This window comes from Amblyomma americanum, chromosome 10 (assembly GCF_052857255.1).
Source record: "Amblyomma americanum isolate KBUSLIRL-KWMA chromosome 10, ASM5285725v1, whole genome shotgun sequence".
Taxonomy (NCBI): Eukaryota; Metazoa; Arthropoda; class Arachnida; order Ixodida; family Ixodidae; genus Amblyomma; species Amblyomma americanum.
Window position 1 is genome coordinate 129,588,179 of NC_135506.1, and position 27,289 is coordinate 129,615,467.

Below are 27,289 nucleotides of genomic sequence, written 5' to 3' on the forward strand. Positions count from 1 at the left end.
CAAGAAAGTGGAAACAAAAAACATTAATAGACTGTGTAATAACACATCAATGTTACATATACAGCACCGAAAACTAGGCAATACATTTTGCGAACAGTGTTAAGGATGACTGCAACACTTCACTGTTAGTGAGTAGTGAGCTCATTTCAGTATAATATAGTTCGAGCAAGAAATCAGTATATAAAGCAGTTATGAACATGAAAATGGTAAAAGTGAGCTCATGTTGTCGTCTGGATTGAATATCCGGACGAAAACACAAGCAAGTCGGTAAATTGAGCTCTGTGATATGTTTTTATTAATTGGTCTATGAGGTTAAGTCGGCTAGAACGATTTTGCTCAGTTATTGTCGGCAGGCCAGCGTTGAACAAAAGATGCGATACTGTTGTACATCGGTAATTGTTATACATGTCCTGGGCAGCTGCCTTTTGAACCCTCAGCACTTTGTTTGCTAGTCTTGTTGAATGGCTCCCAAATAAAAGCAGCACAATTTAAGATAGGCAAGATAGGTTGGCGAGAGGGAGGAGAGATGAAGTAGTGGACATTTTCAATACTGAGGGCCTGCAGAATTATAGACAAGCACGGAACTGATTGCGGCCTGAATAAACAAAAATATTAAGTGTCTGAAGATATACCGTCAAGAAAGCTACCATAACCAAACTCATGAGACAGAATAGAGTGGTCTTTGTTGTCATAATGCAAGGGCCGTATATTTTCAGTATTGACGAGGCAGGCGTGAATGAAACCATGATCAAGCTCAAGGACGCCTACTTTCGACCGATGAACGCAAGTTACAGACCCGTAGACAACGTTCTCCGCGGATCCAACCTGCAACCAATGAAGCCTTTCAACAGGTGAGACAGCATTGCGAGTGTCGTAGCACGTGGCTGAAACCCAACGCAAGCCGTTTTGCACAACTGGCGTACGCTAAAGCTAGTATCAATAATCGATGACCGCTAAGAATTGCATCGGCTTGCATATAAATTAAAAACTGAAAACTTCATTGTTTTCTTTAGCTAATTTCCTTCAATTCACGGAATCCTTGGTACCTGTAGACTTCATTTGAGTGAAGTAAATTCGCTCGATAATAAAAATTTGTTTTAAAAATCAGCTCTGAGGATGGCATATCATTCCGCCCACAAGAAGTTATGTATGTATCATACACTGCTACGACGAGACACGCTTTTACCGAGCAACTTAGGTGGTGTGTTCATGAAAGTATAAATTTGTTCCTTTTACTTTTACATTGCTCGATTACGCCTCGTTTCCACCGTTAAATGCAGGCGGAACGCTCAATTCTCATTTCATTCCTATGGTCCCTGGGACAAATTTTCTTTCGTATCGAGCGAGAACCTCTTCAGCGGACCTTTCTCTATATCTCGTCTATATCTGAACGTTCTTCGCGCATTCAAGCTATGCTTTTATTTATTCAGCCTCAGATCACGAACTGTACGCGCGCTTAAAACCACCGAAAGGAAGCGGGAGCCCGACCTTGCCTGATGCTGGTGCTGGCTCCCCATAAATCAGCGTCCTCGCAGAGCAGAAAGAAAGCGTTGAAACGGGCGCCTATGGGAACAGAATGGCAAACGGGACTAATCTGCTCAATAGGAGAAAATTGCAATAAGGTTCACTGTTTCTATTTTTATTTAAGCAGGGCCAGTGTATTATTCATTTCCATGCTGTTAAAGTTAACCTAGCTGAAAACATGATATATGAAGTTGCCTGTGGTGCATGATGTTTGGACAATATTTCACTCTTATGCATTCACGAAAGTTATGTGATGATTGGCCCTGGTTGCTCAGCGGATTGCAATTGGCAGATGATTGCAAAAATTCTCGATCTAGTTGAGTTGAGGTGTTGTATGCTACATGTGGTATTAGCCTTGCTTATGCTGCCGGCAATTGCTCCACCGTAGCGTCACTTCTATGCGATCGAATCTAAGCTGCGGCGGCTGCATTTCGAGTGATGCGATGCGAGAAGATATCGAATCCTGAATGCGATATCAGTGCCCTGTAAAAAAGCCTCAGGATGCGGAAGTTAATCCGAGCAGCTACACTAAGCCACGATACCACATATTACCCTTATTTGGATCCTTATCAAAAAGATAAAATCACGTGCAGCTTTGCGGTGACATATACTAGAGAACCTGTGCATAATTAAAAGTTTCAAATCATCTAATAACGAATGTTTTGTTAAGTCAATTTTATTTGTCTTTCCTCGCGATTTAAAAGTGATTTATTTCGAGGTCATCGTTTCTGCGGTGGCTGTGTAGTGGGAAGGTGGCATCGTCGTCGAGGCGCCGGGGTGGCGGTGTCACTCAGGCGACTGGCATGAAGAACAAAAAGAGCTCTATGCCTTCCTTGGCCATTGGTTGATTTATTCGTTTCTTAATATTTCTTTCTATTTCCTCGACCTGCCACAATGAGAGGTCCGACGAATTCTTTTCATTAAATGGTCCTTGACAGCCTCATTCATATTTCACCACTTTTTCATTTGCCGCACTCAACTTTTTTTTCGCTTATGCGTCTTTTCTAGTACTTATGCCTTATTACTACATCATTTTTTGTGCCTATAAATGAAACATGCCTCCTGCCTTGATGACTATAACACTACGTTATCTACCAGATGGGCTATATTCTCCTTTATTACGAACAACCGTGCTGCTTTCAATATCACTGTTTCCAGATACTCTTTTGGAAGTTCTCCACCGCAGTGGCGTTTGCAACATGCAGATGTTGGTGAGTTGGGACACCACGGGTTCCCGAGCATCCGCAGGGACATCCCCGCCGGGGGATGATGGTGAGCAGTGCGTCACCACGGACCCGAGCACCCGCGCCTAGCCTTGCGTGGCATCGGCGTGTCTGGGGAAAAGGGGATCCTGGTGGTTGAGCCGATGCGGAACGTTTTGAACTGTAACGCCCCTCCGTGGAGGCATGCACCACTTCAACCCGTTGTAGACGGCACCTCCGGCCTGACCCGACCGGGTGATATCGGCAGTCGCCTTTTCCTGTCTCCGCCTTCACCTTTCATTTTCCTGTCTTCTTTCTTACAACTTTCATATTTGCTCTTCTGTTCCTGGTTTTTCATTTTATTCCTGGAGGTTATGGTTAACATTGTCTGTTGAACCACTTCCTCTGCGCCATACTTGGTCATAGTTGGAGTGTGCAGCTGGCACGGACATTACTTGACCATTTTGAGCATTACTTGAGCATTTCCAGAAATCGAAAAAAACTTTCCCAAAAATCACATTCTGAACAGCGGTGACACAGAAGAAACTGGCAGCCGATATCCAGATTCTTGCTAGCAAAAAGCGTGACCGATGCCTTAAGCATAGATTAAAGTTAACAAAAATGCCTAGTGGCGACCTCCGACTCGAGCCTAAAGACAATGGCCAATGTAAAAATTTCTCCACCATTGTGTGAATTGAGGCAACGCCAGTCTCAGTCACTGCACACTGATCCCTTAACACCGTGCGTGATTACTGAAACAGACTTCATCCGCCTCACTGAAGAGATACTTGAGGGTCTCGGAGAACAGACTCATTAATGTACATCGCATCAAAATAAGGAAAGCGGACAAAGATATACCTACAAAGCATCTAGTGCTGACTTCCAACTAGAGCACACTCCTATAGTCTCCAGAAGTAGGGTGCTTGAAAATAAATGCCCGTGATTACATACCAAGTCTACGAAGGTGTTTCAACTCTCAAAGGTGTGGTCATGGGTCACAGAGCTGCCATGGCCACAAAACGTACCTAAATGCACCTCAGAAGTGCATGCCTCTGAAAAATGTGTAAGAGCAGCACTTTGCGGCGCATTTGTGAAGGTAATCACCCACCTCTTCAAGACTATGCTCCTCGTGGAAGAACGAGAAAGATTATAACCATGAAGAAAAAACAAAGAGACGACTCTTCGCCGCAAATACTTTCAACTTCTCCGCCAAAACAAAATTCGCTGATGTGGTGCGCAGGGGCTGTGCACCACACAGCACCCCGGCTTCTGGCCAGGCCACTTTCCCCGTGCCTGTGTCAGGGCCATCCACGCCCAAGGCAAAGACAGCCAAGGCTGCTCCGCCATCTCCAAAGCAGGGAGCACTGGCCCATGAGTCGACCCCCCACAGGACTTCCTCCCGCCGGGGGAGGCCTGAAACTCCCACATCCGCGGCTTCGCGGTCCTCCAGCAATGTTGGTGAGATTATGGATGTAACTCCCAGTGCACCCACTTTGCAAGAGCGGATTATCTCTCTCCAGAGAAAGAAATTGTGATAACCGGCCTACAAAAACGTAAATTCCATTCCTCTCTACCGAAAAAAAAAAGCATGACTTTCTTGGTGCAATAGAACTTTAGAGGAATGGTGAGGAATTGCAGTGACATAAAACATATTTCACGGTCAATGCTGCCGCTTGCTTTATGTCTTCAGGGGACCAACCTTGGCCCATTTCGTGTGAATATGTTAAAAATATAAAACTTTTCGACGCGATCACTAGCAGGCAAACAGTCCCTCGGGAGGCGTCGCAATTGTCATTGAATGCGGCATCCGCGCTCAAGAAATCGAACGTAACACAGAGCTTAAGGCGGTTGCGGTTAGCGTCGTCAGTTTCAAATAATGTCAATATGTTCTGTATATCCTCCCTCAAACATCCCAGCAACAATCCAAGATTTAGAAGGCCTGATGAATGAACTGCCAGAGCTATGCCTGGTAGATCGCGATTTTAACGCTCACTCCCCGTTTTGCGGAAGCGAACTCTGTGACTCTACAGGCATATACTAGAAGGTTTTATCTTTGCAAATAATGTCTTTTAAATACCTGAAAGCCATATTGTTGTCCAAGGTACGCATAAATGACCTTTTTCTATCTAGGGTTCGCATCACCATGTCTTTTTAACGATTTGAAATGGGTTGCTTTGAATGATCTCGTGGGAAGTGATCGCCTACCCACTGTTATTTCGTTCTCATCGTCTACTCAAATGATCCCCATAAGACCACGGCCCTGGAAAATTCCCCTCGCACACTAGTCAGTTTTACAAGTGTCATCCCAGAAAAACAATTTTGTGAAGACCTCAGCATAGATGAAATTATTTAAATGTTTGGTACATGCATAATATCGGACACAGCACTCGCTATGCCACAAACAACTTGACTCGTACAGAAGAAACACAAATTATAGTGGACAGAAGAGTGAACATTGGCAAAAAAACAGAGCAATGCATTAGGCGCCCTCTTCGGTATCCCAGTGCAGAGAGGTTATATATGTTTTAAGATGGCTACGGCAAGAGTGTGGTACATTCCAAGAAATGCAGAGAAAGCTTCATAACAGAAATATATGCCCTCTATGAACAGTTTAACTCCTGCAAAGAAAACGTGAGGGTATTTTCAGAAATTCACTGATCCTTTCACATTTCCGCCGTCGACGACACCCGGTCCAAAAACTTGATTAGAAGAACGAGTAAATATATTTCGCGAGCATTTTTCTGAAGTCTCAAGTTCGCACAACTACACAAGCACATTCCAAAAGCATAAAGCAATAGCTGAAAAACAAAAGCTTCCCTCTGGAGTAGACGTGCATGAGGATAACCAGCTTATCACATTGAAGGAAATTATTAGAGTATTACCCTCCGGCGAAAAGGAAGCAGCAGGCCCAGAATATGTCAGTTACACTCCGCTAGAGGCTGTCGTAGAGAAACTGTATAAATTATTTCTAAAATATGGGTAAGTGGGAAAATACCTGGGCAGTGAAAAAAAACGGTCATAGAACCTTTCCGGAGCCAGGAAAAGCACCAACAAGTCGTAACAGTTACAGTGCCATAGTCCTCAACAGCTGTATTGCTACCTTTCTAGAAAGTGCTTTAAACATTAGACTAACCTTCCTACTTAAATCACGGCAAATTTTTGAAATTCATCGGTGTGAATTTAAACAAAATCATCTTCAACCACTGATCACCTTGTGCGCCTCGAAAACTCCATCCGGAATGTGTTCATCCAAAAGCAGCTTTGTATCGGAGTTTTCTTCAAGCTGGAGAAGGCCTATGATACCACGTGGAGGTTCAGAATCCTCCATGACCTAGCAGAGCTAGGTATCCACGGCAGGATGATGAACTGTTTGAACAACTTTCTGGCTAACCGAACATTGCGTGTCCCCCTAGGAGCAACTCTCTCGATTATTTTCACCCAAGATAACGGCATACCATAGGAGTGTATTCAAAGCATCACACCGTTCATTGTAAAATCGTTCTATTGCAAAAACAATCCACAAGTCTATATTCGGCTTATCTAGATGGCCTACCAATACCATGCACTTCAAGCGGAATATATACCTGTGAGAGGCAAACAGAAATTACTCTAAAAAAACTTTCTGCTTTTGCAGACAGGAATGGAATGAAGTTTTCTCCTAAAAAAAGTAGCTGTTCTCATTGCGACGGGGTCTACAGGTCAATCCTAATCTATACTTCTGCCAGCGCGCACTACCAGTTAAAGAACAACTTTCCAGTCGTCACTTATGATAAGAAACCCACCTTTCTGCCACACATTAATAACCTTTAAAACAAGGCTTATCAAGCCTTCGATGTACAAAAAGCGCTGTCACGACAACAGTGGAGGTCTGATAGAGCACGCCTTTTACAAATCTATCACTCTCTGGTGCGCTATAAGCTAGACTACGGGTGCGTAATATTGTCAGGGAGAAAGGGCAGAATGGCAAACCAGGACTAGCAAAGCAGACACACTCAGCGAACCAACGCACAATCCAGGAAGTCAACGAAGACCAGCGGGTGCTGTCGCACCGCATGGCGGCGCCAGTAAATGGCTAAAGGTGTGGCATTCCCCCTCCTCTAGAAAAAGGAGGGGCAATGCTGCTGCTGGGTACGGGTTCACTGTCTAGCCAGCTGGCGGGCGGCTTCTGCGTGCCGAACGAACTCTTCAGCGCGAGCGACGCAAGGACGTACAACATCTGGCAGAAACATTGCGTCCAGCATAGTAGTGGCTTCGTGACCGTGCACCAACCGGAACGGCATGAAGCGCGTTTTTCTTGAAAAGCAGTGTTATAGACGAACGTGACGTAAGGCAAGATCTGGTCCCAGTTCTTGTGGTCGGTGTCGACGTACATAGAAAGCATGTCGGCAATGATCTTATTGAGCCGCTCAGTCAGTTCATTTGTTTGATGATGGTAGGCAGTGGTACGATGGTGACTGGTTCTACTGAGTCGCGTAACTTCCTGAGTGGAGGCCAATTAAATCAGCGCTGGTTTGTGTGTCTCGTCTCCTACTTGGTCTGTGTGTGTTTTTGCGCTGTTAAACCACCACCAATGCAAGAGCCTTGCCTCTATCAGTTAAAATGACCGCAGGGGCACCGCGAAGGAGGACAATGTTATCACTTTCGGCGGCGGTGCCGCAGAGAAGGGCTTTCGTCTCACAATACGGGTTGAGGTAGTCGGTGGCAACTATAATGTACACGTTGCCCAATGATGAAGTCGGAAATGGTCCCAGCAAGTTCATGCCGACCTGGTGGAAAGGAATTCGAGGTGGCTCAATGGGCTTCAATAGGCCGGCCGGCTTCACAGGTGAGTTCTTCCAAAGTTGGCACCCGCGGGAAGACTTAACATAGTTCTGGAGTACTGTGGCAAGCCGGGGACAGTAATACTTGTGCCGTATCCGCGCCAACGTGCGAGAGAAGCCGAGGTGACCGGAAGAAAGCTCGTCGTGGCATGCGCGCAGAACGTCGTCTCGAAGCACCGTTGGAACCACGAGTAGGTACGTAGTGTCCGTGGGACCGTAGTTTTTCTTGTAGAGGATGCCACCCCGCAAGCAGAACGACGATAGCCCGCATATGAAGAAGCCGGACGGCGACGAGGTGCGGCCTTCGAGGTGCTCTATGAGGGGGTGTAGCTCGGCGTCATCTCGCTGTTGTTGAGCAGGAACGGACGTGGTTAAAGCGCCAAGAAAAGCGGAATCGTCTTCCGTGTCAGCAATGGTGTACTGAAGAGGAGCACGGGACAGGCATTCTTTCCTGTGTCTGTTTGCACGACTTGTGCACGATGGTAACATCAAATTCTTGCAACCGGAGGCTACAACCCGCTAGAATCCCCGATGGGTATTTAAGGTTCGCGAGCCAACAAAGCGAGTGGTGATCGCTTACGACTCAAAATGGGCGACCATACAAGTATGGGTGAAATTTCGTTGCCGCCCAAACAACAGCAAGGCACTCCTTGTCCGTGGTAGAATAATTCGCTTCAGATCTCGACTGAGTGCGGCTTGCATAAGCAATCACGCGCTCAACACCATCTTGCCATTGAACGAGGACGGCACCAATACCGACGTTGCTGGCATCGGTGTGTAGTTCCATGTCCGCCTCCTCGTCGAAGTGGCCAAGAATGGGCGTAGTTTGTAGGCCGTTCCTCAGGTCTTCGAAGGCCTCCTGCTGTTCTTGGGCTCAGATGAAAGGTTGCTCGTCCTTTCTCAAGCGAGTTAGAGGCTCGGCTACTAGGAAGAAGTCTCGCACAAAACATCGGTAATAGGCGCAAAGACAAAAAAAAAAAACGGCGCACAGCACGCTTATCAGTGGGGGTAGGAAGCGCAGCGACGGCAGCCGTCTTGTCGGGGTCAGGGCTAACACCTTCAGTGCTCCCGACATGGCCCAGAAACTTCAGCCATTGGAACGCAAAGTGGCATTTCTCTGGTTTGAACGAGAGGCTAGCCGATCGTATGACCTCCAGTACTGCACTCAAGCGCTTGAGATGCTCGTCGTAGGTGGCAGAAAAAATGACATCATCATCAAGATAGACGGGACAGGACTGCCATTTGAGGCCAACGAGGAGTGTCCTTCATTCTTTGAAAGGTGGCAGGAGCGGAACACAAGCCGATGGGGAGCACCTTAAACTCATATAACCCGCCGGAGTAACGAACGCTGTCTTCTCGCGGTCCCTTTCATCTACCTCATTCTGCCAGTACCCACTGCGGAGGTGAAGAGAAGAAAAATAGCGGGCATGGCGCAGCCGGTCGAAAGAGTCATCAATTCGTGGCAACGGGTAAAAGTCCCTTTTGGTAATTTTGTTAAGTCTTGAATAGTCGACACAAATTTTGAGTTTCCCGTCCATCTTGGCGACCAGCACAATGGGCGAAGCCCATGGGCTTGTATACGGTTGTATGACATCATCCCGGAACATTTCATCAGCCTGCAGCCGTATCGCCTCACATTCTTTCGCTGACACTCGATAGGGGTGTTGATTGATAGGCCGCTCACTATCATCAACTATGATGCGATGTTTCGTTATGGACGTCTGCCTGACTTTAGAGGTGGTCGCAAAGCAGTCATGAAAAGAGTCAAGGATGGTTTGCGAGCGGCCGTGCTGATCAGGGTTTAAAGAACGGTTCACGTCAGCCTTAACTGTTCGACTAGGTCCTCCTGGAAGCGTGTCCTGGAACGTTGACAACGCTCATTGGGTTGAAGGCTCGCTAATTTCATTGAAATAGGCGATGGCTATATTTGTCGCCAAGTGGCGGTATTCGGCGCTAAAGTTCGTAACTAGAAGCTGAGTTCGCTGTTTCTACAGGGAAACGACGCCCCGTGCGATGCAGACTTGTTGGCTCAGCAGAAAAGACAGGTTCGGTTCTGCGATGCCGTTGGACTTGCGAGGGTTGTTGCGGTCCACAATAACAAACAAGCTGGCACGCGGTGGTAGAGTGATGTGGTCGTTGGAGACGCGAAAAACGGGTCCGTCGGGCGCACTGTCGTCGGCTATAGTGCATGGGGCGGAGAATGTCACCATGAATTCGCGAAGGTCGATGACAGCACCTTTTTCGCGAAGAAAATATAGACCGAGGATCAGGTGCTTGGAGCACTCAGCCAGCACAGCGAAGCAACCAGTGAAGATCATACCGCGAATCTCAATCCTAGCGGTGCAGACGCCGAGTGGCATCACCACGTGACCGCCAGCGGTCCGAATTTGTGTTCCGTGCCAGGGTGTCAGCACTTTTCTCAAGAGGGTAGCAAGACCACGACTCATAACGCAGAAATCTGCGCCGGTATCGACGAGGGTAGTCACATGGTAGTTGTCAGCGAGCACCGGTATTTCACTAGAACAGAAAACTGGGCGAGTTGGAATGAATTCATCCTTAAGCAGCGCGAAACACAGGACGAGAGGAAGAAACACGAGACGGCACGAGCGCTAACAACTGAGCTTTTATTTTAGAATGGTTAGTTATATAGGCACCAAAAGAAATAACCAAAAAAACACGCGAAAACCCAAACCATAAAATCGCGATAGTCCGTAAAACCGTACGTGCACGCAGCAGGAGGTTAATCGCCTCATTTTAACAAAGCACACCAGCAATATTAACACATGACATGCGCCTGCTTGAAAACCTGTCGCCACACATTCCCTGAGAGACTGAATCTCTTTTTCTACGAGATTGACAGAAGGCGAAGCGACACATGTTTCCGACTCCTGCCTTATCAGAAACGCCTCAACTAACTCCCTGAAGGTCCGATCTGGGCGACTAAACAAAATATTTGTCCTGTCCAAATGGGGGAAACAATCTTTACATTTCCTGCAGTGCACAGCAAGGTTAGACGAAACTTCCCCTTTTACTGATCTTCGATGTTCAAACAGCCGCTCGTTTATACAGCGGCCTGTCTGGCCGATGTACGTCTTCCCACTGCTTAAAGATGAATCCATTCCAACTCACCCACTTTTCTGTTCTCGTTAACCACATTTCTTGTACAATGGGCTCTTTTTCTTTTGTAACCTATGACCTTCATAGCCCAGCGGTGGTGACCGCTCTCATAGCAATGTATGTGTGCAGAGCAAAAACGGCATCTTGGAATGCAAGAAACCAGTAGTGCCCGACCGACGTCCAAGTTTTGTGCGGTTGGCTGTAACCCTCGCTTGGGCACACGAGACGGTTGTGCCGTCTCCTTTGCTCTTAGTGGTGAAGACAGGCGCGTTTCTACAGGGTTTGCCTTCGCGTCCACTGCGGCCATGCAAGGAATGAGCAACACCAACTCCGGCTTTACGCGGACTGGTACAAGAATGCGGACCGTGTAACCGAGTTTTTGTGGAATACCGTGCGGCCTACGTTACCCACTAGGAAGAAAGCTTCAGCAACTAGAGGAAGGGTTTCTCTTCTTGGCAATGGGGTGATTCAAGATCGTCACCGACGTACTGTAGAGCTTGGTCCCGAGTTCTGCTTTAAGCCAGCCTTACGGCCTCTCGAGAAGATCGCGCTCGCGCGGAAAGTGTCCCAGGGCGTACCCGAAGGAGACAAACAGAGGTGTGTCAGTGAGTGCTCAGAAGTCGTCTGCAACTACAAGGCCAAAAAGGCGTCAAGACATATGAAGGAATTAATCAACTACTTGGCAGCTGAAGGCTTGACGCCTCTCCTTTCTGACAAAGAGGGATTCTTTGTTCTCGCTCCAGAAGATATGTTCACCAAGAAGGCTGAAGAAACTGTGTGAAAAAGAATTTTGTGGAAATGAGGCCTGCTGCCGTCAAGAAGCAAGCCTTGAGTATGTTACAAGGAATAAGCCTAGATGGACTATATTCCACCATCAACAACACAAAGGGTACGGTGTTGGACCTCTTTTTTACGGTCAAGACCCACATACCCGATGTCCCTTTTCGGGCAGTAGTATCGGAGTGTGACACTTGGCAGCATGCTGTTTCAGGCTATTTGCAGCGGCATTTAGACTCGCTTAAACTGTCCGACCCTTTTATGGTGAAGAACTCTACTGAGGTAGTTGACATCCTGTCGCCTATGGACGACAAGAAACATGCCTTTAGCATGGATGTGGAGGATCTATTTTACTCCTTACCTCACTCTCAGCTGTTGAACAACGTCAAGGACTGAACTGTCAACGATAACGACGAAATTGGTTTCATTGCCAATTGTAGCATTTCCGTGGAAAGTTTTCTTCAACTTTTTTCCTTTTACTTACGTTCGACCTTCGTTGGATGCGGTGCAAAAGTTTTCGTCGAACGGTCTGGTGTGTGTATTGGGTCTCGGGTAGCGCCTGTGTTGAGTGACATTTTCTTCAGCAGGATGGACATGAGACTGGAAGATCTTAAGGACTTAGCTGTTAAAGTGTTTCACTATGTGGAGGATTTTTTTAGTGTTTCTGAACCATGGGTCCCCCAGGAGCGTTACCAATGTCATTACGATTTTCAAAGAGAGGAGTCAGGGTCTGGGTTTGCCGTTTGGATTACCGGACTCGGGTTTTATTCTGTTCCTTGAATTAAGTCATTTGTCATGAAACAGGAACGTGTTGGGAATATGACCCTTGAAGGGCTAAGCCACTCCTAAGTTACAATTCTGAGCACTCAAAACTAGTCAAGGCGGGGATGGCGACTTTGTTTCTCAAGGCTTCATTGCGTAAATCGTGCTCCCACAGGGTTGGGACTAGCTTCCAAGGGTAGGTTCAGAGTCTTAGGGACGCTGGTTTTCCAGAATAGTTGGGATTGCGTACGTACATGGAATGCCACACCGGTTGAAGAGGGTAGGTGTAAGATACGGGATAAAAGTAGCTTTCACAGCTAAGAATAAGCTGAATAGAGTCCGCAGTGCGGTAAGAAAGAAGCTCGAGGGACGGTATGACCGAGGGATGAATAGATGCACAGTTTCACATAAAAAAACCGCTCGTAGACTGCGACACTGGCGTGGTTTATTCTATCCCGCTTTCCTGCAGCAAGACGTACATCGGTCAGACAGGTCGCTGTATAAACGAGCGCCTGTTTGAACATCGAAGATCAGTGAAAGGGGCAGTTTCGTCGAATGTTGCTGTGCACAGCCGGAAATGTAAAGATTGTTTCCGCCATTTGGACAGGACAAATATCCTGTTTAATCACCCAGGGCAGAAAGTTGAGCTAGTTGGTACACGTTCATTATGAAAAAACCTGGCGCTATCAAACGACGACACAGAGGGGACACAGCGCTGTGTCCCCTCTGTGTCGTCGTTTGATAGCGTCAGGTTTTTTCATAATAATCACCGAGATCAGACCTCCAGGGAGTTATTTGAGGCGTTTCTGATAAGGCAGGAGTCAGAAACATGTGTCGTTTCGCCTTCTATTAATCTTGTGGAAAAGAATATTCACGCTCTCGGGGAATGTGTGCCGACAGGTTTATAGCTGGTCACGTGATGTGCTAAGATTGCTGGTGTGCTTTGTTAAAATAAGGCGATTAGCCGCCCGCTGCATGCACGTACGGTTTTACGGACTATCGCGATATTATGATTTGTGTTTTTGCGTGTTTTTTTTTGTTATTGATTTTGGTACCTATTAAACTAACCCTTCTAGAAATAAAAGTTGAGTTGTTAGCGCTCGTGTCGTCTCGTGTTTCTTCCACTACATCCAGTGATTCGCGCTGCTTAAAGACGAACCGGTATTTCTGCGGAAACAACTTCATTTTCTGGAACGCGCGTCGTGAAAGGTTCCGAAGGGGAGGGTCGAGGTGTTCGTCGAAATGGGGCCTCGGGCAGAGGCTGTTCTGGGCGTCGGAAGGTGTTCGGAACAGGGGGTTGAAGATCGGGTTGAAGGGTCAAGTCGGCGAGCGGAGGATCGTGTTCGAATTGCGGAGCAACGGCGGCCCTACCCCCAGAGGTCACCGTCTTCAGTTTTCCCAGCATGGACTAGAAGACTGCCGGATGGACGGCTGGCGACCTGGGGAAGAGAACCGGCGGGGCGACGGCGACCTGAACGGGCGCTGTGGCGAAGGCGCAGGGGGGCGCTGGCCGTCAGGTACTGCGCGATGACACGGGGTCGTTCACCGTGCCGGGGTGCGTCTGGTGAAAACCCTCGCAGGCCCATCCGACCATACGGGCAATGGCGCAGTATGTGGCCGGCGTCACCGCAGTGGAAGCACAAGGACTGGTTGTTCTATGGGCGCCACGCGTGTGCTTTGCTGAGGGGTGGTCGTGCGTCAGAGAGAGCAGGCGAAGTCGAAAGCCATTGTTGCAGTGCAGGAAGAGCAGGGCAGTAAAACGCCGGTGGTGCTGGCGCAGAGCTGCGCAACGCTTCACTGTACGCCATGACATACGGCTCAGGCGGCGGCTGAGAACAGGCCATTGGCTGCACCGCTTGACGGACTTCGTCACGTTTGACATCCAAGATGGCTCCGACACCCGGGTGTTGCTCGACAGAGCGAAGCTTCTGAAGCTCTTCCCGCACAATGTTCCTGACAAGCTCACAGAGTGCTTCACTCTCGGTGCCGGGCAGCGACATGTTGCGTCCACAGAAATTATATTCGCTGGACGGCCGTAATGCGCGAACCTCTGCTGCAAGGCGTGCTCCATGCTTGCCGCCTCCCGAGCAAAGTCAACCACTGTGCTAGGAGGGTCGCGCTCAAGTCCTACGGACAGCTACTCTTTGACTCCTCGCTTAAGATGACTTACGTTTTCCGTTTCAGACATGATAGGATCTGCGCGGTTGAAGAGCCGCGTCATGTCTTCTACGAACATGGCGTCGCTCTCATTTGGCCGCTGCGCTCGGGACTGCAGGGCCTCTTCAACTCGCTCCTTCCGTTCGTTGCTGCCGAAGGTGTCGAGCAAGTGTCTCCCGAAGTCTCGCCAGGTAGGAATAGCGGACTCGTGGTTTTCAAGCCACCTCTTGGCGAACTCTTCCAGGGCAAAATAGACATTCCCTAGCTTGCGGTCCTCGTCCCACAGATTAAACGCAGCGACCCGGTCGTAGCTCGCCAACCAGTATTCCACGTCCTTGAACTTGTCGCCATGAAACGACGCGGGAGGGCGAGGCGTATGGAGAACGCCGGTGGGGAACTGGCGGCATTTTGGTTGGTCTGACTTGCCGCAGTGGAAGTCATTGCGCGGGGTGATGCCGTCAGGCGTCGAAATTCAGGATCCAACCCTCGCAAGCGGCGACTTGCCTTGTGGACAGGTGTCGTGTCCACGGGGTGTATCAGGGCGTCGTCGGAGGCTCCCGGGAGCTCTTCGTACATTGGAAACCTACCCAGAACCTGCATCAAAATTGTCACCGAAAGCCGGCAGAAAGGGCAGAAGGGCACACCAGGACTAGCAAAACAGACACACTATGCGAATCAACGCACGAGCCTGGGAAGACAACGAAGACCAGCTGGTGCTGTCGCACCGCATGGCGGCGCCAGTAAATGGCTAACACTGTGGCAATATATAGTTAAGCAAGAGCATCCTACCTGAAACAATTAGACCTTTTTCAGATTCTTGGTCGATGCCTATCATCTGGAGCATACAGAACATCCCCGGTAGCCAGTCCTTACGTTGAAGCTAATGAACTCGCTCTATAGCATGGAACAGTCTCACTTACATGCACATACGTAAAAAAAATTCGTTCTCTATCGAAACATCTCTGCCATCCCATTGTCTCCAAGTGGTCATCCAAAAGATTATTCAACAACAAACCACGTTTTATTTGGCATTTAGTACTCCGCTTTCAAGATAAATGCGAACAGTTAGGAGTATTAGATGTCCCACCCGACATTGCACACAGACATGAATATTTGCCACCATGGCAAAGCCTCCTTTAAGTATGTGATTCCACAGAGACATATTTACAAAAACAGCAAGCGCCTCATGAGCACGAGCACATACTGCAAGACTTATTTGCACTTCAACAAAAATATGACACCTACACTGAAATTTACACGGATGGCTCAATTACAGAAATTTTTGTTGGAAGTGCCGTAGTTCAAGGGACCAGTAAAAAAATTATACCTCTGCCACAGTGTGCGATGCTTGTTTACGGCCGAGTGCCATGCAATCTTTGCAGCTATGCAGCAAATAACAAATGAGAAGATAAAAAATAGCATTATCTACGCTGATTCCCTGAGTATGCTTACAGCACTCACGTTACAAGTTCTGCTGAACCCTTAATAGGAAGCATCATACTAAAGTCACCGCACAAAACCATAGCATTAAATTCTGCTCAATGCCTAGCCATGTCGGAATTGTGGCTAATGAAAAAGCAGTTGCCTTCGCTGCAGAAGCACCATTTGTTCAAATACAAAACGTCAACATACCACACAGTGATTATTTGGAGCGAATGCAGGGTAAACTCAGAAATAAGTGGCAGGCAGCATGGAAGGACACGTAAACAACAAACTGCATTCTGTAAAAGGTGATTTTACAAGAATAAAAATCACAGACATCAGGAACGTTTTGCAGGCGTTATTTTATGTCGACTACGCATCGGACACACACCCCTTACACGTTTCTTACTGACAAAAAAAAAATCGCACTGTGAAATGTATATTGATTAATTCACCGTAAAACACGTTTCACTTATTATTTATTTATTTATTTATTTAATCCATACTGCAGACCTTGTTCAGGTCTACGCAGGGTGGTCAAAAGCAACAATAATACAAATAAACAATGCGTCAATGAATGGAAACAGGAAACAACGAGTCATTGCAGCCTGTTATAGTTCGGGCAAAAAAATGAAAACGTGGATAAATCTGTCCGTGCAAAATAAGGGGTTAGTGAATTCGGATGATGGTGTCGAGTAAGCCTGGAAGTTGAACGAGACAGATAGGATGAAGGGTTACTTGCAAAATCTTCATTGCAAACATCGAAAGGAACTGCAATCGTAGATTTTTACTTCACTGCTCAAGAAGCTCAATGCCATTATCATTCATTATTTGCCAGTGAGAGTCATATCGCGAGAATTTGCAATAGGTAAATCGCACAGCGTTCCCGTGTACCTTTTCAAGGATTTTTTTATTTAGTAAACAGGCTCCGAAGAACACATGCATATTCAAGTTTAGGTCTAATTAGTGAAAAATAGGCAAGAAATTTTGCGTTAGGTGGAGCGTTTTTAAGTTTATGTCGCAAAGGATATAATTTACGCCAGGTCGAAGAACAAATATTGCCAATGTGTAAATTCTATGATAAATTGATAGCAGTTGTGATACCTAAATAATCATATTTCGTTTATTTCTGGAAAGACGACGAACCCATGTGTAAGCAAATGATAGTGGAGCTCTTTGACGAGAGAAGCAAGAAAGATTGTCTTATCAGTAATAAGCCGCGTTCCCCAGATTTTGCGCCAATTAAAAAATGCCAGCAAAAGAAGCATTTAAGTCGATTTGATCATTTGTTCATCATTAATTTCCTGTATAAACCTTTAAGGACTAAGGGAAATCATTTTAGATTATTTTATAATGAAATCCTTCCTTTACATCCCGTGTTACCTTTAGGTTATCAGGCACTTGCTGATTTTTCAGGTATTTAATGTTTCTTAAGGAAGCCTGTATCGTAACCCTGTATTTTGCGCGTGATAGCCTTCGTTGCTTTTGCGCCATTAAGCTCCATACAACTAACTTCTGGAAGATACGGAAGAAGGCTTTTACGGCCGTAGGAACTGCGCCAGCTTAAGCTTGACAAGCTGTCATTTCGCTGTATACCCACACAGACACATGAATAGAGACAACCAACTGCCCCTGTTCGCAATTTTTTTTTCACCTTCTATCCATGTTTTGCGCTGAAGTTACAAGCACCATTTGACTTCTGCCTTAAGCACAATCACACTGCCCACCGAAGTGTACGTACCTTTTGTTACGATTATTTATGGGACGCCCGTTGCTTATCCCCTTTTCACTCAGCATACACACATATTTCAGGTTTGGTGACCATGCCATCACGCACTTTCTGTTCCGGCAGCCTTGGGCGCCCTATGGCCACGATCTTTTCGCCGTGGATATTCAGAGGGGGCCGCGACCACGGCATCCGTCCCTACGTCGACTGGGTCCGGCTTTGCCAAAACATCAGCATCAAAGATTTCGACGACCTTAGCAAGGTCATGCCCGAGGGTACAGCAAAGCTCTACGCTGGAGTCTACGAGTAAGCAAATTTCCAAACAGAAGCTACTCTCAGCCTCTAGCACAGCTGCAAATGGTAAGAAGGGCAACAGTGGCCGTACCACACGAAATAAATGAAGCCGCAACAGCGAATCACGCCATCTATTTTTAAGAAAATATGCACAGTCTCAGCCAAAAGCGCTTACAGTAAGGTGAGCCATGAGTGCCTTCAGGAGGTCTGCAGCAGTTCTACTTTGGCGAGGGTGCTACAAACAGATGTTTCATCTCTGGGCCAGGAAGAATTTTTCTGGACGTACGAAGTTTCTGTGAAATCTTTATAGTTTTCCTTTATAAGCGAATGGCCGCGTTTCGGTGGTGGCTAATAAGCAATTACTCCTTTATTACAAGTAAAAGCCTAAAGTACGTCACAACAACCTACCATGCAACGACGCAATGAGAACAGGGGGCAGGACCCTTGAAACAGTGCTGCACAAAAAATTAGGGGCAAAAAGTTGGGAGGGGACTCAGTGCCTTCTTCCGGATGAACGGACCAGGGTGGCAGGCTATCGAGACTTTCTAGCTTTTCTGAGCATCGCACCGTTCCGGTATTTTTCGAACCTTGCCGATTTTTTTAGTAAACCGTTTAGAAAAAAGTGCTGACGTTCAGTGCGGTCTTGATTATTCCCTGCGACCTAAAGTTCAGTCTAGAATTAAACTAGCACATAGTAAAAAACAACTGCTTTGATGCGAAGTCTAGATTCCAATACATTGTCAGGCGCTACCTATGGACGCTGAAGGAAGTAACAAAAAGGTGGGCTCGCGGAGGAAGACGCTCGGCATCTTCACGCTGACGCACCAAGCTCGAGTCGACCCGCCAATGTAAATAGCGTTTGTAAGTATAACCTGCAACAGTGTGGTGGAGCTGCTGGGTCGATCACCACAGACCCCTCTGAATATCGCTGTAGCTACAGACTTGCCATACTGTCCCCGTTTCTCGTGAAAATTATCCAGGATGGCGACATGCGTCAATATTTGTCGAGTTTGTTCTATTCTGAAATCACTAGCTATAAGTAAACAAGTGAAGAATGACAAGCCAAGAAATTTTCATAAACACATGACATTCAGATTCTTCATACATCTTAAAAATCCCAAAGGGATGCGTCGAACACTGTCCGGATCCGTAGCCATAGGCTAGTGATGGGTCCAAAAAATTAAGTACAATCGTAGGCACTACATCAAATACACGATTCGAACTTGCGATGAGAACATAAATAGTTTTCAACTAGAATCGCAACATTGCCTAAAGTTGTTAAGTGATTCCTGCGATTGAAAATGTAAGTGAGAAAATGCAATTGTCAACTACATAAGGCCACCGCCAAGTTTCATGAATTACCACCAGTGAACATCGCGACAAATATGCGCAAGTAGTTGCTGCTTGTTTTACATACATTTCGCATTTAAGAAATAATGCAAACACCTTTCCGCCGAGAACGCCGTTCACTGTCAAGGCGTCATGGATTTTACTGTCTATTCTTCCTGCTGTTATCTGCATCGTTCTTCGTATAAAGTTCAACGTTGATGTGAAACTTTCCATGGACGATACCTTAATGGATTGCGATAGTATTTTTGTTCTGCAGCGTTGCTGACTGAGGCTGATTCCCGTTAGGTTTACCAATTCGGGGCATGTGTTTGAAAAACCTTGGACATCAAGTTTTTCTTGACATACTTTCTTGGGACCTTCTCTTTTAAAGCAGCTCTTGTTTCGTCTGGGCTTTCTCTAAACCGAACAGCACAACATTGTTCCAGAACGTGCTATCTTAGTGCTCTAGAACTTTCTCGTGTTGCGTAGCAAAGGCTTTGCAAATATTCCATTGATACTTCAAGTTTCCGCATCTTCTTTGTTGTCTTTGCATAATTCCAGAACCTCATATAATAATAATTGGTTTTTTGGGCAAAGGAGATTGCGCAGTATCCGTTTCATATATCGTTGGACACCTGAACCGCGCCGTATGGGAAGGGATAAGGGAAGGAGTGAAAGAAGAAAGGAAGAAAGAGGTGCCGTAGTGGAGGGCTCCGGAATAATTTCGACCACCTGGGGATCTTTAACGTGAACTGACACCGCACAGCACACGTGCGCCTTAGCGCTTTTCCTCCATAAAAACGCAGCCGCCGCGGTCGGGTTCAAACCCGGGAACTCCGGATCAGTAGTCGAGCGCCCTAACCACTGAGCCACCGCGGCGGGTCTCATCTGTTTTTGACAGCTGTGAGTGATATCAGGAAATGTTCAGTCGCGGAACATGTTATTTGTTTCCATCTTTTTTCAATTCTCCTACGACTGTGCTCACTGTACCTTTTGTCCGGAACCCGGATTAGGCTCAATGTCTCCGCACATGAGACGCAAACGGAGCTACCAGCAGTTAACAAACACAAACATATACACTTCGGAGGGCAACATATGCAGTCCCTCTTAAACTGCGCTAACAGAACTGGACTTTTAATTGCAGCATGCCCAGTCTCGCTCCACGACACTCATCGGAGCGAAACATGTGTTCAGTGGTAGCTCCATACGCACTTGCAGTGGTGGCCAGTTTCACTGACAGTCCTTCACTTTTTAACGTCGTAGAAATTAAACTCCATAATTCTTGAACCCTATCTCTATTTGCAAATCTTTGACACCCTCCCTTCTTTGTTGTTCCCCCACATTTTTTAAATGAAATTTTGATTCATTCTTCTCTGCAAATAGGATTTCGTTCGTTTCTCAGCGTTCTGCTTTGTACTGCTTGGTTTTTCATATTTTTCTTGGAAATAAAGCACGACCTGGAACATTGTCAACAAAAATTGCTTGTAATGTCTAACAGCTCTCTCTTCGACTTCGCGAGGGTGCGGCAACCAACGTGATTGACACATTGGGAGCACTCTTTCTGTACCTTGCTGCAGGCATGTACGGGATATAGACCTGTTTTCCGGGGGACTCTCCGAGACGCGCTTAGAAGGAGCGCAACTTGGCGCCACGTTTTCCTGCGGTGTAGCGAAGCAATTCCGCTTGCTGAAACAAGGCGACAGGTTCTACTACGAGAACGCAAACCAGCCGGGCTCATTCCTCGAAGGTGAGTCCTCAACAGTGCTGTTTACATGACAGAGCTATGCAGAGATTAAGTAGAATATAATTTAAAAGGGTAAATTTATCTCCAAAAGCGATTACTGCTGGGTTCTTGCAGTTATTTGATGTGTTTGAAAAGAGCGACAAGCACGCTTTTGCACGCACCTTGTAAGCAAGGCAAAAGCTGGTGGTGGGCGTTAAGAAAACTTTTTTCGCGAAATAAGCTCAAACCCTAGATCGTGGGTCAAGTTGTCTTAAGCAGGCGACCAAGCATCACATGGAAGTGCTCTATCCGGGCTAAGTTTATGTGCTTCATCAGCTGTAGTGAGGGAAGTGTCTGAAGTCTAAATTACTCAATCACCATGGCTGTTACTCCTTCCAACAGAAAACATGAACTTATTGCCAAGTAACTTGCGAAAAATGCTTTAATTACTCAAAACTGACCACATATCACCGTTTATCGTTTTTATATAAGGTGCAAGACGCCAATAAAAGGTCTAGATACCTGTAGATGAAAATGAATTCATACCGAAGTTGTGCACGCTGAAGTTTAGAAGAGAAGACTATTGGGCCTGTGTTTTGCGTGTATTCGGCTTTCCTTTGCTACAGTTTTAAGATTGCCTTCGTTTCTGTTTTCTTATCTGATTTGTCCTGTGCGTTATTTTTTTTATTTTAACTCACCTGCAGTCACATCTTGACGGAGAACCCGTTTAGTATGGGAACGTCGTGTTCATTGTAATAATTTGTTTGGATTTCAGTACCAAATTTTAATTTTCATCCTCAGACACATCCTGGCAAATTTATTGATGTGGCGAACTTTTTCCTTCGTAATACTTTTTTTCCTTCAATAGCCAGTTTCAAGAAACGCGAATGATTGACCGGTATAAAGTCAAAATGCATTTAAAAAGAGAGTCCTTTACTTCTCATTGCAGAATAGATGTCACACTGGGCCCATATTAAGGTCTCTGGTATAATATTAGGATCAAGTCACAACGTCCAATGCCCATTCCCTCAGTAACCCTCATTAGGAATCGACATAAATCTTCATGAATCATGGGCAATGATTCCTAACGAGAACCATATTTTAATACTTGCTACAGTTGCACATTTATTTCGTTCTGTAACATCATGCTCTGTGTTCACGGTCCACGCTTCCGGCTCAGGGTTCGGAAGACTCAGAACTTAAGGTTTCTGCAGGGCTCCACTGCTGGCTAGATATTTCCAGTACGTTAATAATAGGTATCTACTGTTAATTCTCTCTACATTCCCCACTCTAAACCCCAAACTTCTGTCAAGCTGCAGTTGTGCAATCCTACATTTATGTAGTTTCGTCGTGGTCATAATCACCAAATATTGCGAATTCATTTCGCTTTGAGCAAAGCTTTCGCGCAGTTGGCGACCTCGCTGAAAAAGAACCCTCTGCACCTTGTTTTTAGTGCCTGTTGGAATACTGTAGGAGACCTTTTCTGTTAAATGTGACTGTTTTCACTTTTTGCCCTTTGGGTTTGATATTAACATTAATAACAGAAAATGTTCTACCTGCAAGCCAGGGGTGACGACTGAGCTTGGTGCTATCTGGTGTAGGAGAGGACTTAAGAAGCAGATTACTGTTTTTAGTAGCCTATGTACAGAAAATTAGAGTGCTCAAGGAACAGTTGGGCTGGGTTGGAGTTACTTCGCTGTGCTTTCGCAGAGCAACTGGAAACCATCAAGAGGACTACAATGGCCGCCATTCTGTGCCGCAACGTCGAAGGACTGGACGGCGTTACGTTTAATCGCAATGCTTTTCTGCTCCTTACGAACGTGTAAGCACTATACGTACCTTATTTGGTGGGAATGAAGGGGCAGTAATGTTACACTATTATGCTTCTGAATTTTCCTTGGATCAACCGCACTTTACAACCGCACATCGCTTGACATGTGCACGATATTTTTTGTGAGCTACAGGCAAAAACGCAATTAAACAGAAGCAACTTCACAGCGTAAACGGCTGATAATACTGTATGCCAAGTTTTGCTTTAATCGGTGTTTGTTTTTTAGGGGCGGAGCATTTTCCCCATGATTTTCTACCGAGTTTCAGAAACAAAACCCGCGTGTGGATGGACTTGCATAACCAGGCATGGGGTGCAGCCTGATCTCGGTGACCAGAACCGACAATGCGCTCCCTCAGCAGAATAGAATTTGGCCACCCCGGTGCAGTACTTGGCCACAACCTTCTATGAACAAACTAATTAAGGCAAGATACCCGCTGGTCCTTAAGTTTAACGGAGTGGGTTCCAAGAGAAGGTAAGCATAGCAAGGGGCGGCCGAAGGTTAGGTGGGCGGATGAGATTAAGAAGTTTGCAGGCATTGGCTGGACGCAGCTGGCAAATGACAGAGTTAATTGGAGAGACATTGGAGAGACTTTTGCCCTGCAGTGAGTGCAGTCAGGCTCATGATGTTCGATGATGATTTGTGTATAAACAACGGATAGTTTTCGGCTCATAATGGTGCCTAAAATATTATCTATATGCGGGCTTATTTCTTTTAAACTACCGACAACTCTTTCTGTTTTTAACTGTTTACGTTTTTTTTTAGGAAACCAAAGGCAGTTAGGGCTATCGTCTCGGCGGTCTGCGTTTGTGCATCAGCCATGTATACTGCGACTTGCTGTATGGAAAAAGCTTCGCGAAAGTGATTTCATTTACTATGTCGCAGAGGTGGCTGTATTTGGAAATCCCGCTAAGTACTAATCAGTGTCACTTGAACATTTGGCTCATTCTTTATCGCCTCCGCAGCCATATCGTTCATCACTTCCGTCGCTGGCCCTACACATTCGAGCCGCTTCTTAATGCGAGAGCATTACAACGACCACGAAAGCGAAAACTGTCTTGCGTAGGCGATGGTGGCGCCAGCGTCTATGTGAAGCTGCCACATGTCAGCCGTGGCAGGTAGTGTTTAAGGGGATTTTTCTGTCTTCACCTGCCAACTGCAGGTGCAGATGGAGAAAAAATCTCTCACTTCACTTGTATGGGAGAGGAGGAGGATGCGGGACTAAGAATGGCTAGGCAAAAATTAATATAAGAAGCAGTTAGTAATAGAAATTGAATGACAATAGAGTCAGCATTGTAACAGAATAAAAAAAAGAACAGAATCAAAATCGATAAAGAATCACAACTGAAAGAGATTTTTGTGTGAAATACAATAGAATCAGAATTGGAATAGAATCAAAATTTCAATGGAATGGCGACTTAAAGAAAAATGTTGCACTTCCCGCTGTTGTATGCGCCTGTGAAGAAGTTTTATCTTTCGGTGCAAGCCCAGAGTGACGGGATTTGAAGGCACAGGCTCCTTTCCTAAGCCTTGCAACCCTAGCAATCCGAGCACCTGGCGGGGCCATAACTTGCAGCCTTTTGAGGAAGCCGGTGAGAGTCCGGGCGGCAGCGGGAGTAGAACACACGCCTCACAAAGCTGAAGGTGGTGCTCTCCAACTAAGCCACGGCTGCTGCCATAAGGCTGTGTTTTTCACATCAAGGTTGTCTGAAAACAGGGCGAATAACACGGGACAACGAAGAAGACGCGCGCAAAGACAGGGCGGGCGTTGTGTCCTTTGTGTGTTTCTTGCTTCTTCTTTATCGCGTCCTTTCCGCTCTGCACGGAGCAAGTCGCCCAAACCACGAATTGAATTCAGCCTATTTCCGCTCTCTACCGCAACGTTAAAAGTACGTTGCTGTCTCTTCTCGGGCATCACGCTGCTTTCAGAAAAGCTCAGCCATTCCTTATTGCACCGAGTAGCCCTGCCTAGAGCGAGTAGCTGCGGCTGTGGTGTGTCTTGTTGGGACATGTCCAATTTTACTCTTAATTTTATTCTTTAACTACTCATGGGAACGAACAACACTGGACACAAAAAGCACACATAATGACAGGGCGCCCTATCTGTATGTGTTGGCTTTGCTTCCGGTGTTGTGCGTTCCCATGATTAGGGCACTAACGACGTTAAATATGAAAAACCAACCAGGCACATTTGCAGCTTTACTACAATGTAAAGCGCAAAATTTGCGCTGTGCACAAAACCACATAGATATTTTCTCCCGTAGAACCGCAATATAATCATACGATGGTCGCATCAATTCTGAGCCTACAAGGGCTTACGGACACTGCTCCACTTGCTAAAGACAAGTTAGGGCTTCGCCAGATCAACGTGCCGAATTAGCTTCCTCGGTTTTTACTTCACCCTCGTTTTCCGTTTACATCTCCTTTTCCCTCCTTTCGATGTCGAGTCGCTAACCATAACGGCCATGGTGTTAAAAGTATAGCATTCACTCCTCCTCGTTCTCCTTGTTTGTACCTGGAACACAATGGCAGCTTTCCCAAAGATCTTCCCCGTTTGTCGCTCAACGCCCATTTACTTCGAAGAAGTTGCTCCGCTACTGGGCGCCGGAGAACGCTTTAATTGATTTTCGCTTTCATTAAAGATTTTTACGAATCACTAGACCACTCCGAAGTGCTTAATAAACTCATGAATTCATATATACAATCTTTGTTTAAAAAATCACTTTTTTCTGTCTGTCGTTTTCGCAGTTCTGGTATTTGTAGTTACGTTCATATTGTCGCTACCTCCGAGGCGCTCCGTTCCGTCTTTCTGCCTTGTGTTGTGTCTCTTTTCCGCGCCTGTGGCCAAAGATGTCGCTAACTGCTTTGGTTGTGAACGTGCTCCTATTTCTAGCCAAAGCTGAGCAGACAAGAACTATTTAGAGCCTTGTAGCCATAATGATCGGCGCTAATCATTACAGCCAGTGGCCCGGAAACTCGCGCGCATGAGCTAAAGACGACAAGGCATGCACTCCGGTCGCCACCTGGGATCTAATTTGGAAAAATAAAGTACCATCATCATCCTGGCCGCCAATAAAACTCAAAGCACATTCGAAATTTTTATTTTGAAAGTGAGAACCCAATATCCCTTCGTTTTTTTTAGTTGTGAATAAAGACAAAGTTGGACATCAATATTTTCCTGATTACTCTTAATTACTCCTCCTAATTATTAATATTTATTTGACATTCTTAATTACTCTTAATTACTCTCAACTGTTACGGTATAATTGCGCATGCACTGTAGTCATTAGAAATGTTCGGTGACCTGCAAGACGCTAGGTAATAGTCGCTAAGGGTCTCAGCCACATAACCGCTTTCATAAGTGCATTTACTTCATTATGTGCAACAGCCTCTCCTCTTGCCATTTCTTAAAGGACGGACGGTGTGACATGCGACGACCTGCCAGACATCGACCTCAGCAAATGGAGAGAGAAAAATGCAGGGGACGGCAATGCAAGTAATCAAGATGTCCGCTCGACCTGATAAAATTGGTGTCAACCCATCGGCACCACAGCGGACGGGCGGTTTTGGATTATTAAACTTGAACAGATTCCTAGGAAAAAAGGTTTCCTTTAATGAAGGCGACTGTACATAACTGAATAAAAAATTTTCTTGAAAGAAAGGAAAAAAGTTGATAAAGTCATCAACAGTTTTTACTTGTTTTTTTAGAAAATTGCATGCGAATTTTCTCAGGAGGCATAGCAAAACGGCCGCATAATGCCTGACGAGGCTATGCCACCCTGACAGCGCAGGCAGAAAATGTTATGTACAGATGACTGCACACTATGGGCCGGCCCAAATATCATACATCAATTCACGTACAGAAAAAGTACAATTCTTCGATACAAATCTAATATTCCTGTGAAAGGACGAAGGAAAAACTACTCCGAGATCTAGTAATACTAAACTACATCATTCTACCTGTAATAAATTTGGCCTTGAAGACGATTATTTTTACCGAACGCAGTCTATGACAATTGAGCACAATGAGCAATGCACTAACATGAGGGAATGCATTCCAAATAGTGGACAAGGAAAATGCAACACAATATTTGACTAACAGCAATAATTGGTTCAGACATTAATTCACACTATCTGCTTTGATCGAAATAATGTTTTGACATGGTTCTTGAATTCTGTACGAGAGACTATCATTTATTAAGTTTAATATGGCAGGGTACTCAAAGAGGAGTTCTGATATTAAGGCCCCCTATTATTGAGTTCACGTTTACTACGACCGGCATAAACCATAATTTGTGCGTGATCTCGTTTCCACTACTAAGCTGTGTCCTAGTTTATATGAGGACTCCTTACCTTTATAGCTTTCCCGTAGCTATGTTCTGTGTGCTCGTTAATACATAGGGCTTCCAGAGATATTTTTAAGCAGCGTTAGCTTTTAGTCTTCATGTTTTAAGATTTCCTGGTGTCTGCTACCACCCTTGATCACTGTGCCATCTGTGGCAGCAACTACCGATCGCGTTTAGAGATTTCGTGAGGTCTCCTGCGATGGATGGATGGATGGAAGGTAGGAGCGTCCCCTTTGAAACGGGGTGATGGCTGTAGCCACC

General features: G+C 46.0%; 1 pseudogene across 1 annotated transcript in view; it reads left to right on the forward strand.

The window, feature by feature from the left end:
* LOC144106450 (salivary peroxidase/catechol oxidase-like) overlaps positions 1-26,358 on the forward strand; it is a 75,000-nt pseudogene extending 48,642 nt beyond the window's left edge. The window contains exons 12-16 of the transcript XR_013308999.1: positions 717-851; positions 17,594-17,813; positions 20,708-20,877; positions 22,564-22,675; positions 26,096-26,358. The product of XR_013308999.1 is annotated as a salivary peroxidase/catechol oxidase-like (transcript). The remainder of the gene's footprint in view (positions 1-716; positions 852-17,593; positions 17,814-20,707; positions 20,878-22,563; positions 22,676-26,095) is intronic.
* The last annotated feature ends 931 nt before the right edge of the window (positions 26,359-27,289 follow it).